Source organism: Leuciscus leuciscus, assembly GCF_965113295.1.
Source record: "Leuciscus leuciscus genome assembly, contig: HAP1_SCAFFOLD_299, whole genome shotgun sequence".
Lineage (NCBI taxonomy): Eukaryota > Metazoa > Chordata > Actinopteri > Cypriniformes > Leuciscidae > Leuciscus > Leuciscus leuciscus.
The window spans coordinates 32,479-46,523 of NW_028118429.1; the positions used below are offsets into that span (position 1 = coordinate 32,479).

Genomic DNA, 14,045 nt, shown 5'->3' on the forward strand with positions numbered 1-14,045 from the left:
GTCCAAAGCGAATAGGACGCGCCGCACGCGTATAATGATAAAGTGAGCGTTTGAAGCGATATAGACGCGCATTCAGAGCTAAGGCGGGGCTACAGATTAGGTGTCCCTAAAGAACCCGCATATGCGCGTATCCAACAGTAACGTTATTTCCGTATTACATTAATGTGCACGTGAGTTTTATTTATTTTTATATCGTGTATTCTCTGTGTAAATCCATGCACCGAACGTACGTTCAGTACGAATACGTACCGTTCCACCCCTAATGGGTATCGGATCGGATCATTTTTTTTCTCCCCTCCGATATCCGATCTAGCGTTTTGGGCCAGTATCGGCACGATACCGATGCCGTGGATCGGATCGGGACATCCCTATATATTACTATATATTACGCACTTTTGGGGTTATTTGGTCTGTTGAAATACCTTGTTGATGCTTTTACACTTTTAAATTTCCTTTTAATGTTGGATGGTTGAAGGGTGAGTAGATTAATGTCATCTCATTGTGACACTTCTTTAACGTATTGCGTTCATAGAGCGAGAGTTTCACTGATTGTTTACAGTTTAACAGAAGTTACACCCATAATTCGCGCAAAGCATCATGGGGTGCAGGAATAATGTGGATATTAGTTTAATATTTTTACACTATATGTTGGATTATTGTCATGTTTATTATTTGTATGTGACTGGCATACAATAAAAAAAAAAATCATTTTTTAGATTAAAAAAAATATTTTTTAAATCTATAGTGTTTCATCGCCATCTACTGGCCTGGCAGCAGAATGCAGCGTTTTTAGTCGTTTTCACAGATTCGGGTGAATGTGGATCGTTTTGACAATGATGTCGTCAGTATGTGGAAAACTCAAAGGAAATACTTCTCCGTTTTAAGCGTATCGTCGTGTCGTGTAAGCGTACCCTTAGAATGGTGAGTGCATGTCTTGTGGACTTACCACTCATACCCTTCCCATAATGCTCTGTTCTGGATCCTGTAAATCTTCAGAATGCTGAAGTCTTTCATGGTGCAATGGAACCGTTCACTGATTTCGATGAATTCACTTGACGTGCTCTGCAGCGACACTCTCTGCGAAGAAACAGCACAGGATAACATCCACATGTTGAACAAATCAATGTCATTGTGAAGGAATCAGAAAATCTGCGCTCACCTTGTATCCGATTTCAGGAGTCACAGCTTTATCCCAGTGTTCCGGCAGAGCCTTTAAATTGTTCAATGTCCTGAAAACAGATGTGAAGAGTGTTCTGTCATACACGTTTTTTAGAACGTTTTTGAGAGAGAATGAGTCTGAGCCCAGGAGTATTTTCTTACATTGGCTTGGGCTTGGGTGTTCGTACATCAGCTGCCGACACAAATTTGGGACGACGTGTGACGAGTTTTTTGGCTAAGTTGAATTTGTTTTTCTGGATCATATCTGAAGAGCAAGATCAGTCAAGATGGCATTAAGACGACAGTCATCGTATTCATCCTTAATGTCTTATAGAGCTGCGTGAAGAGCTTCAAGACCACTACCAGTCAGATAATGTTCCCATGGTGACAAATTAACAAGTTACAAATCACGTGACGCATTACAAGTAACGTGCATTACATAATCAGTTTACTTTATCGCTGCAACTTTATAAATGTACACATAAATATTTTAGTTACTTGTTTAATTATATACTTATTAAATATTTAAGTTACTTAAAAAAGTAATGCATTACTTTTTATTTTAATTAATTTGCTTTAACACTTTATTAAGTACTGAATTAAAACATTACTTAAAAAAAAAAAAAAAGAGTTGTACGGTAGCTAATATAAAAATGAAACAAAGTACAGATGGTGGACAACCAGAATGCCTATTACCGCCGCGCCAGCTGCCGCGGCGAAATCACCGCGGCAAAAATAAACCAGCCGCATTTCAAAGTCGTTCCCAAAATGACCGCCAGGTGGCGCAAAGGGACATTGTGCAAAACAGCAGCAATTGCCGTATTTTAAAATGTAAGTGGGTTAAATATAAAACCCTAAGCCTAATAGGCATATTTTTCACATATATAAATAGGCCTATTAGGCTAACAGAATAGAACCAAAGATTTTAGAACTGAAAAAATAGAATCAAAAGTTAAAAATAGAGACGATATTAGGAGCAATGACGCTGAATATTTTTACTATTCTATTGAGGAATTAGATAAATGAAGAGCTCTCGTGAGCGATACAATTGCATAGTAATTTATAGTGATTTCAAAAGCAGTCCTTAAAAAATAATAATACATGGAGTAGTTAGGCATAATTTTTGAGAGATTACGCGGAACGCGTTTTAGTTAAGATCCTAGATTCATTGCCCTTAATGTATATAGGCTAGGCTACTGCTTTAAAAAAATGTCACAACGCGTTTTGAGATTGTTTTGAATTAAACATTGAAGTTTAAAATGTAGTGTTTTGGCACACCAGGCCGAGTGGCGTTACGCATTGTTCAAAAATCTGGTTTTATTCTGGCATGTTGAATTGGCGTTAGAATTTTTTTTTAGATTTAGATTTTAGATTTCGTTAGATTTATTTTTCTCATAACAGCTAAAATAACTTAATATATGCCTTGTCTTAATATGACCTACTTAATATAGGCAATAGGCATATAATAGCCTATATAATAAATTAGCAAAACTTGGCCACTAAATATTTAATTTTCAATTATTTTAATTATCACAATTAAAGTTTTCATTTTATTCAATTGAACAAGCGCAACAATCAGCATTTAATCAAATATTCTAAAAGATGTATTATTAATAATAATGTTATTTCAACATAATATTTCGTTTTTTCGACATAATATGTGTGCGTGCAACAAGCAAGATGTGTATTTGTAAATCCGGTGATGCGTGCATTGATTTTTATCAATAAACTAGTGTTTTCTGACAGTGTCGACTGCAAAGATGAAGTTGACGATCGCCATATTTGTAGTGAACGCACCTAGAGAGAAATGCACATAAAGACATAATCAGAGAGTAGCCTTTTTCTTTTCGTTTTGAATTATTTCGTTTGAAGACATTTCAAGCTTTGTGTATTTGATGTATTTATCATGTCTGTGTGAGGCATACGCTGAGTTTCGTTAAGTTAGGAGGATGAGATCCGCTCCAGCTGACGTGCAATGCAAGTGACCGCGCGGGCGCCTCCATGATTAGTGTCTGTTATATTTGCTTCTCTTACTTATTCAATCCAGCAATTGGTAGATGAAAAATTGATTAAAATTAAGATACAATTTATAGAAAACGAAATTCACTTTAAAGAAAGGTTTTCTACTAAACAAAACTTAATGAAGTGGTCAAAATCATGTCTGACCCACTCCATATCCATCTCTCGATATAATGCATCCTATCTTACTCGTGCTGTTCACTTTTCATATTCAACATAGATGGAAAAAAATAACATTATAATATTTTAACAAATATGATACTAAATGAGATTATTTAATGGCTACAACAGTATAGTAGGCCTATAGACTCTATTTGTACAAATTGCTGCACATTAATTTAATTAAATGAAACCTTGTAACGAATTCACACTGTAGGGTAGACTGTGTACAGTTGAGACACCTTAAATAACTTGCGTTCGCAGCAAGCACAAGTTGTAATTTTTGCTGTGCACTTGCATATTAGTGTCAGCTGGGAAGGAAATATAGAGACCAGGGGTGCGTTTCCCGAAAGCATCGTTAGCCAACTATGGTCGCAAGTTCCGTCGTTATCAGCATAGTTCAACGATTTGGTGTTTCCCGAAACCATCGTTCAAACGAACGTTCGCAAACATCATCGCAAACTTGTGTGGTTGGAACGACAGCTCTCGAGCTGTCGTTAGAAGCATAGTTTCTAGTTTACATTAGATGTAGACTGAATAAATCCTTATCTTTAGCAAAATAAGCAAGCTGACATTCAGTACAACCCGTGTTATTTATTTAGAATACATACAAATGTAATTTATGTCTTTTAGTTTGTCAAGAGATTTAAAGCACCGTTTTTGAAGACTGCGCATGTGCGAACGTGCTCTACTATGTAAGAACGAGCCAAATATTGAGTCTGGTAATAAAGCAAAATAACTGAGAAAAATTAGAAATGGTCTTCAGATGCCATGTCTGTAACTTATATGACAAAATCTAGCGTTAATTCGATCTCAAACAGATTAATTAAAATAAGTTATTAGTCCACCACGTGCGAGACGTCATAAACCAACGTGGTTGAACGATACTTTGCGACAGACGGTTTCGGGAAACAGTCGTGACTAGCTAGTTGATTTCTCCAACGATGCATCGTACTATGGTAGTTAAGCAGCGAGCTATATAGTTGTACGGGAAACGCACCCCAGGGGTGCGTTTCCCGAAAGCATCGTTAGCCAACTATGGTCGCAAGTTCCGTCGTTATCAGCATAGTTCAACGATTTGGTGTTTCCCGAAACCATCGTTCAAACGAACGTTCGCAAACAGCATCGCAAACTTGTGTGGTTGGAACGACAGCTCTCGAGCTGTCGTTAGAAGCATAGTTTCTAGTTTACATTAGATGTAGACTGAATAAATCCTTATCTTTAGCAAAATAAGCAAGCTGACATTCAGTACAACCCGTGTTATTTATTTAGAATACATACAAATGTAATTTATGTCTTTTAGTTTGTCAAGAGATTTAAAGCACCGTTTTTGAAGACTGCGCATGTGCGAACGTGCTCTACTATGTAAGAACGAGCCAAATATTGAGTCTGGTAATAAAGCAAAATAACTGAGAAAAATTAGAAATGGTCTTCAGATGCCATGTCTGTAACTTATATGACAAAATCTAGCGTTAATTCGATCTCAAACAGATTAATTAAAATAAGTTATTAGTCCACCACGTGCGAGACGTCATAAACCAACGTGGTTGAACGATACTTTGCGACAGACGGTTTCGGGAAACAGTCGTAACTAGCTAGTTGATTTCTCCAACGATGCATCGTACTATGGTAGTTAAGCAGCGAGCTATATAGTTGTACGGGAAACGCACCCCAGACCTCTTGGAACTTTAATTGAATACATAGCGTTGGTAAAGCATACTGAAATTACATCCCTACAAATTTATACTGAAAATAAATGTATCGAATTTAAGCAAAGTAGCCTAAATGTTAAGACTGTAAGCCCTTTGCTTTTTTACGTAGCCTATAAAGGATTCTTATAGGCGACTTTGTGTTAATATAATTTGTAGAGATTTTTTTTTTTAACTCAAACATTAACACTGAAATAAATGAAACTAAATTATTGTACATTTTTTGGCACACCACGACGAGTGGCGCTATGCATTGTTCTAAAGCCAGGTTTTATTCTAGCATGTTGAATTAGTGTTCGACAAACGCGGCGGCGCGTTCATTTGAATGAAGAGCGCTTCTCGCTCGTGTGAGCGAACACACACTGGAACGTTAGGCCATGTTGCAACGAGTGAATCGTGGCCGAGTGGTTGAACTTGCGTTACGATCATTCAGATGACACGGTTTCGAATCCCGAACTAACTTGGACTACTGATATTTGTATATTAGCCTATTAATGCATTTTATAGTCTATTGTTGATGCAGAGAGATTTGTCTAGTTCTAAAACATATAGTTTTTTGCTTATAGCCTATTTACTAAATAAAATCACCATGCATTTCCATTTTACACTAAGGAACAAATATTATACAATGACTTTACTTCTGTAGCCTATAATAATTCCAATCGTAATTTCAAAAGCAGTTCTGTTAAAAAAAAAGTATATATAGGCCTATAATTATGTATATATAATTATAATTATAATTATGTATATATAATTATATATATATAGGCTATATGACGTTTAAACGACAAACAATAAAATCAAAACCAGTATTCTGTTGCGTTCATGGTTCCAGTGGCATGCATCCACGGCTTTTCAAAATGTCACAAAGCGTTTTGAGATTGTTTTGAATGAAATATTGAAGTTTATAATTAAGTGTTTTGGCACACCACGACGAGTGGCAAACTCTTTGTTTTGTTTTGCAAACTCAGCTAGCCTGTGGGGGGTTTGGAGAAGGCAATAGTTGCTTTATCGTGGGGGTGCAGGACAGAGGTGTTAATGTTCCGTCTTTCATATGGAGAGTGTCGGAGCCAGCCTGATGAGCAGGCAAAGGCAAAACTCTTTTAAGGATTAATCTCCAAATCTCCAAAAGTCCATATGTAGGCCCTATATTTTATTAAATTATAAATATTGTAGTTTTATTGATTGTATTTAAAGGTTTTCCACACACAATTTCAATTTAGCAGATACAGAGCTCAGCTCTTTAATTCGCGACCCACCTCGTTTTATTGTAAGGTGAATTCAGCAAGGCATGCTTTATCTTTGAAGCAACACAGGCTATTTGTTACAGTTTTTTTCTTTCGTGATTTGTGTGGATGACACACAGCGACATATACAGTATTATCAGCTGTATGGTGTTTTTTACGCTGAAATGCTTCATTTCGAGAGAGACCCGCCGCGCGCAGTGAGGGAGACCAAACTTACTAAAACAATATCCAGCGCGAGAGAGACAAAGAAAAACGCCGGTTCTTAAATTATGTTGCTTTGAACTTTTTTCGCTTTGTACCGTTTTAATTTTTTAATTTGGCTGCAATTTCTTTGACAATAGAAATTTTAAATGTTGCAAGAATAAGATTCTGTGTTTCTTATTTTGCATCACAAAGGGAATAAACTCTATCGATGCAACCCTGTTTAAATAAATAAACTGTCCCGACACTTTATTCGTACCTTGGAAATGTGCGATGGGTTTTCAAACTTAATTAATTTTCTTTTTCTTTTACATTTTCATTGTTTATTTTTTAATTGAAAGCAACACTGTATTGAAAGTATTTTTCTGATTTGTTCGATCTGTTTTGAAAAATGTCTTCCGTGGCTATGGCCGGGTATACCTGTCAGTCATCTCAATCTCGTGAATGATTCACACACACACACAGAGCCGGATTAACGCAAAGGCAAACTAGGCACGTGCCTAGGGCCCGATTGGCTGGATGGGGCCCAGACAGAGGGACAACAAAAAAAAACACAAAAAAAAATTACAAATGTCCTATCTACAATTTATTTCAATATTTATTAATTAACTAAAAATAGTGACGATGTTTATCTTAACCATAGACTGTTACATTACTGCAGTTAAACCAATTAATGTGTCCGTTACAAAGCGGGTGCCGGCTTCTGAAAGTATGTGTAACGAACGCATCCATAAGGTGCTGCCTGCGAGGCAAAAGCCTAATAAGCGCACAAAGAAGCACAGCTCATAATGCAGGTGTGTGAGTTGTCGTCATCTATTTTGGAGTGATTGCAATGTATTCTAAATATAAACTTGTACTGTAGATCAGCGTCATTTCTGGAAAAATCATTCACCGCTTTAGCCTATTACGAGTTTAAAAGAGCGCGAGCGTCATTAACGTGCCCAGACGCGACGCTTTGAATTTGCGCGTACAATGAATAACATCGCGTCGGGAGCTGACTAGTAAAAAAGCTACAAAAGTAAAAGACAAGACGTCTGTATTCTAAGTTAAAAAGCCAACACACTACAACATTTTTAAATGTTTCAAATAAAGGATCTCATATCTATGGGTCTATCTTCTAAATTCTGCTGATGATTAGATTATACCCTGACATTACGCCAATAATATCAGTTTATATATTTTTTTCTGCTCAGTAGCGATCGTGTCTTTCTCTTCCACTTGATTTGTGTATAGCATATTTAAGGTAGCAATGCAATATAAAAGCACTTATGCTCATCTACTGAAGTGGGATTCTGGAACTGTGAATAAATTGAATAAAACAGCAAAATAACAAAAACAACAATAACATCTTCATTAAACAAAAAAGAGATTACCTTAGATAAAGTTTGATTAATATGTACATACAGTACCGGTAAAAGTCTGGACCCATTACTATTTTTAATGTTTTTGAAAGAAGTTTATTATTATGCTCTACAAGCCTGCATTTATTTGATCAAAAATACAGAAAAAAACAGGAATATTCAGCAAGGATGTGTTAAATATATAAAAAGTGATAGTGAAGACTTTTTTAAAACAACTTTTTAATAATCAAAAATCCTGAAAAAAAGTATCACAGGTTATAAAATAAATATTAAAGGAGAAGTTCACTTTTAAAATGAAAATTCTGTCATCATATACTCACCCTCATGTTGTTTCAAACCTGTATGAATTTCTTTCTTCTGCTGAACACAAAGGAAGATATTTAGAAGAATGTCAGTAACCAGACAGTTTTTGGGTCCCATTGACTTCCATAGTATATATTTTTTCCTACTATGGAAGTCAATGGGACCCAAAAACTGTCTGGTTACTGACATTCTTCTAAATATCTTCCTTTGTGTTCAGCAGAAGAAAGAAATTCATACAGGTTTGAAACAACATGAGGGTGAGTATATGATGACAGAATTTTCATTTTAAAAGTGAACTTCTCCTTTAAGCACCATTTCTAACATTTGATAATAAATCAGAATATTATAAAGTTTTCTGAAGGATCACGTGACACTAAATTCAGCTTTGCATCACAGAAATATAAAGTATAGTAAAATAGAAAACCATTATTTTAAATTTTAATAATATTTCACTATATTATTTTTCTGTATTTTTGATCAAATAAATCCAGGCTTGATGAGCATAAGAGACTTCTTTCAAAAACATTAAAAATAGTAATGTGTCCAAACTTATGTACTGTGTAAGTAAAAATATACTGCTTTTAAAATGAAATGTTGTATAAATAAAAAGGTTAGGAATCATATTTGTTTCAAGTGTTTTTTTATTGGGGGTGGGGGGCCTCCAACATGAATTTTGCCTAGGGCCTCCTAATGTCTAGAACCGGCCCTGCACACACAACAAAAATAATTTAGCAGATTAAAGACGAGCTTCATCATCTTCATTTTCTGGTGCGATCGGCTGACGGTCTTCCTTCATCAGATGTGTCGTCTTTGCAGCGGCTCAACTGGAATGTAGCAAATTTATGTTGTAATGTACAATTGATAATTAAACAAGATGATTGACTTTAATAAACAGATGCATATTTAAGCATCAAGAACGGAAAAACATAAACACTGTCGGCTACATTGAGATTCGATCTCAGATCGTTTGAAGCTCCGAGAGGCTATTGTTAATGCATTGACCACAGAGCTATCGCCTGAATAGCCCAGATTTACTATTTTCTCTGTTTTAAAAGTTTGTTATATTCTTTTTATTTTTTTAACATTGGCAATTTACTGTCTCGAAATTATGTGTCGAAAAAAAAAAAGTGTTTTTACAAGACCTTGTGCTGTTTATTATTATTATTATTATTATTATTATGTAGATGTTAATTCAGCCATTCTGTTGGATAAAAATGGTCCCTAATGTAAAATGGAAATGAATGGTAATTTTATTTTATAAATATAAAATATTTAATATAGGCTATAGGAGAAAAAAAACAATATAGTGTAGCAATATTTTAGAACTATCAAATCTCTCTGCATTAATAATAAAAAAGTAGCCCATGTTTGTTCGGGATTTGAACCCCTTGTCATCTGAATTATTGAAACGTACACTGTAAAAATAAAAGGTGCCTGGAGGAACCTTTTGGGGTTCTTCACTTTGCCACACCGGCGGAACCGTCTGTAGATCCTCTAGGCACCCTTTAAAAAGGGGCGGTTCTCTGAGGAACCACACAGGTTTCCTGAGGAACTCTTATATAAGGCACTGTGTGGAACCACTGTGGGTGCCTCCAGGAACCAAATTTCAATTTTATTTTATTTTATTTGTATTAAATTAATTTCATGTTGTTACTATGGTTACCACCATTAACTTCTATTATAATAAACAAACTGAACCAAATACAAAATAAGAATTGTTTATTACATATTTTAGATCCATTTTAATACATACACTTCCATGCACTTGAAAAAAAAAGCTAGTAATAGATTAATATCAATGAATACACACACACAAAAAAAATAGTATAATACATAAGTAACATGAATAATCAACCATGTGTATAAAATAGGCTACACAAGAAAAGACATCTCATCAAAATGCATGGAAAACACATGTTCCATGTAATAAATCAATATAAAAAATTACAATTTTGACTAATTAAAAATGTCCATCTTCACTTAATTTTAAAACATGTGTTTCAGTCCGCTTGTTAAGTCTGACGTCACTGTTTCCAAGTCCAAAAGCTCTATCAGATGCCAAAAACAAACAACAAACAGTGCTAATATACACTCATTGTGCTGTAATATTCCTGAAAAATTAGGATCCTAACCTTTATCTCTTTTCCGAAATCTCAGATGGTTAGTTATTCAGCTATTTTGAATCATAAAATGTTGAAGTCTGGGATGCCGTGAGACTGGAGACTGAAATGTACACTATGCCTTTTGAAAAGCTTAAATGTGTGACTTGAATCAACAGTTCCCATAAATGGTTGTTGAGTATTCTCAATATCTAGAAACAAGATAGAGAAAGTAGAAGTAGAGGCTTCGACCCGGAAACAGTATTCCTTATGTCACAACAAGCAGAAAACATTTTCCATTTTAACAGAGTTAAGGTGCAGTAAAATGATCTGTTGTTCTGTGAATGTTCACTGGTGAACTCAGTCATTTCAATAAGAATCCACACGATCAGCAATTTTGTCTTTTTGCCTGTGTAATTTCACGAAATTCACAAATGTGATGCACCTTTACTCGCTGCAACATAAAATGCAATCAATTATAAAATCTTCACAAGGGACATGTGAGGTACTTAACGAGTTAGAAAAGTGAAAAGGTGCATCAGCTTCATTTTCTGTTTTCTTTTCCTCTTTTCTGGTGGATGGTCCAGGCACTTCAGTGATTTTCAGGTCTACAGGAGGATTTTTATTCTTGATCAAACTTGTATTTCAGCTTACCGAGATCCCTGCAAAGTACAAAATTTACTCTTAGTAAGGTTATTAAAGTTATTAAATAATTTCCTCAGCCTTGTGACGTTCCAAGCCTGTTTGACTTTCTGTCTGTGGAACCCGAAAGCAGATCTCAGGCATAATGCAACCCGTCACCATTCAATATCACTGCATGAAACACAAGCATAAATTTTTTTTTTGTAATTCATTCAAACTATTCTTATGTACACTTGTCTAGTTCAATTCAATGCAACAATTTATGTAAAACTGGTTAAGCTCCAAAAATGTCCCAGAAAAGATCCTAAAAATAGTCAATGAGTTCACAACTCATGTGTTATGGGTTGTGTTGTAAGTCTTCTGAAGTCATATAATAGCTTTTTCCTTTTTTTTTGTCGAAAAAGACTAAACTTTAAGTTATAATTCAGGGTTCAAGTGTCTTATATTCAAATGCATATGATTAAGGTATAGCCTATAAAAAATACATAGCATTATTAGCTCCAAACCTGTGATATTATTTTTCTGAGTAACATGAATGAGATTTGAGAGCATGAGGGAAGATTTTCAGAGAATAACTTATTAAAAAAGTACACAGTCAAACAATACAATTTCACACAGAGAAAGTTCATAGTAATAAAGTACTTGCATGTGGTGTATAGGTAACTTACTGTAATTCAATGTTGCCTCTGAAATGTTCAGATTATTTTAGAAATGTACTGGTTGTTCTGGGGAAACAAAAGAACAAAGCTGATTATTCACAACATAATATTTATTGACCAGTAAATGGCTTTAAAATGGTATTTGAGAGAATGAGGGCACCTGTAGTAAGTAAAGTTAGGCTAAACAAAAACAGACCAAACTATATTAACCTGCTTTTGTTATTCATAACAAACGTCAATGACGACAGCAGGAATTAGCTAAATTAGTTAGGCTATCTCAGCAATTTGAAGACACAGTTTTACAGAATATGTTGAATTGAATGACTAAATCAATCTAAGACAATAAGTCAATAATTTCCATTTGTTCATTAACTTACGTTAGATCAACGTAGTTAGCATCGCGGCTAAAACCTTCATACCAGATAGCTGTGCAATAAATGAGTGGTAAACACTGTAAAAAAGTAGTAATGTATAATCAATTTAGTTTATATATATGTGTGTTTGAATATATAGTGAGTTGACTCTGTATTTATATTTATTTGGCGAGTTTATATTCCAAACCTTGTAACGGAGAGCCGATCAAACGGCGGAAGCTTTGATGAGAGGACGGAGCCGTTACCCGATGACGTCGATCAGCTGAGCTTTGTTGCGCGCGAGCAGCGCGAGGATCACTGAAGCGACGACAGCAGAGGAATAGCAGCAGTTTCGTGACAGAATAAAACTTTTCTCCTCCTAGTTCTTCTTCTTCAAATAATAATTTATGAAGAAGTAGGTAAAAATGATTATTTTATTACTATTATTTATTCAATAATAATTAATGAATTCTTCTTATTAATATTATTATAATTTAGTGTTGTTGTTTAAGGTTTAAATTAATCAACAAAATAGGCCTATAGATACTAAATAAATGTAAGCTACCCAGGTGAAAAAGACGTAGGCTACTGTTAAATGTATTAAAAATGCATTAAAGTATATTTGTATTGTAGGCCTACTAAAAACACACTCAAGTACATTTTTAATAGTAGCCTACGTCTTTTTTCACCTGGGTATGTAGGCTATACTGAATCAAACTTAAGTAGCCTATAATAATAATAATAGGATAATAATATTCTCATTCTGGCCTCACAGAACCATTGGGTTCCTCCAGATGCTGGCTTTAACATAAGAGATCTTCCAGGAACCACTTAAATGTTAAAAGATCTTCCAATAACCCTTTTATCGCATTCAAGTTCCTCTATTTTCCCCCAAAGCACTTCGAGGTCTCATGGTAATGAAAAGGTGACTCCAGAACCTCTGAACTAAATACAAAGTGCTTAAAGGATCCCATAAGTTCCAGCAAGAACCTCAAAGAATGTCAATGCTCCTCCAGTAACCCTACTATAGGAGAAAGAGCTTTGAGGCACTTAAATTACATTTTGAAGTTCCTTGAGTATCCGACAGGATATTTGAGGCTCCTTTTGTTTTTACAGTTATAGCCTACATCTCGGCCACAAATTTGTTTTGTTTTATTTTGTTTGAAATGTATGTTTACATATTTTGCTTTCGTTAATGTTAACCAATTCTGTTGTAGCATAATAGGCCTATATTTTTTCCCTAAAAGTGTGTTTTATTCTCTGCTTTGTTTGTTTATATTTTTACATATTCAATCAGTCTCATTTTTGTTCAAATAATGAAAAAAGTTTTTTTTTTTTTTTTTTTTTTTACAAGATCTAGCGCCATGTTTTTTTTGTTTTTTGTTTTTTTTTAAATAAACAGATAGGAAACTTACCTTTTAAAATGCCGCAGTTGCTGCTGTTTTGCCCTGTCACTTGCGCCACCCGGTATAGCCTATAGTCATTTCGCGAACGACTTTGAAATTCGACTGGTTTATTTTTGCTGCGGCAGTAATAGGCATTGTGTTGTGGTTGATTATTTATTAAAGAATTCAATTGATAATCATAACAACATGTAAGCCTATTTAATTCTGAATATAACAAAGAATGCTTAAACCGACATCGGTTAGTAACTGCGAGTCCTGAAAATGTTTTAATTTTACGGTAAATTATTTAAATTTATTTCACTGTTATGTTTCAGTTAATAAATCTACAAACACATTAAAATAACACGAAGTAAATGACAAGTAACCTATTGACATAGCCTTTCTAAATTATAGAAAAACTGGGCACACAATGTTAACGTGTGTCTACTTTGTTTAAATTTAATGAATTTGAATTAGTTTAACCACAATATTTATCTTGAATTTATCTGTGACCTCAGCTCAGATTACTGCCGCGGCAGATTACGTCATAAAGAGAATAAACTGACACTTTTCAAAGTCTGTGATTACAGCGCCACTCAGCGGTAAAAGGCAGCAAATACACATCCCAATTTTGCCGCCGCGGGAACGGCGGCGGTAAAAGTCTCATTCTGGTTGTCCACCATCTGTATGTCATTTTTTAAGGGAGTAATGCAATATTGTAACGCATTTCTTTTAGAAGTAACTTTCTCC

The 14,045-nt window shown here is 34.8% G+C and overlaps 1 long non-coding RNA gene across 1 annotated transcript; it reads right to left on the minus strand.

Moving 5' to 3' along the window:
* Positions 1-10,282: 10,282 nt before the first annotated feature.
* LOC309491513 lies at positions 10,283-12,976 on the minus strand. Its single transcript, XR_014203157.1, has 3 exons — positions 12,119-12,976; positions 11,567-11,623; positions 10,283-10,918 (listed from the first exon to the last, which is right to left on the minus strand). It is a non-coding gene; the product is annotated as an uncharacterized lncRNA (long non-coding RNA).
* Positions 12,977-14,045: the final 1,069 nt, after the last annotated feature.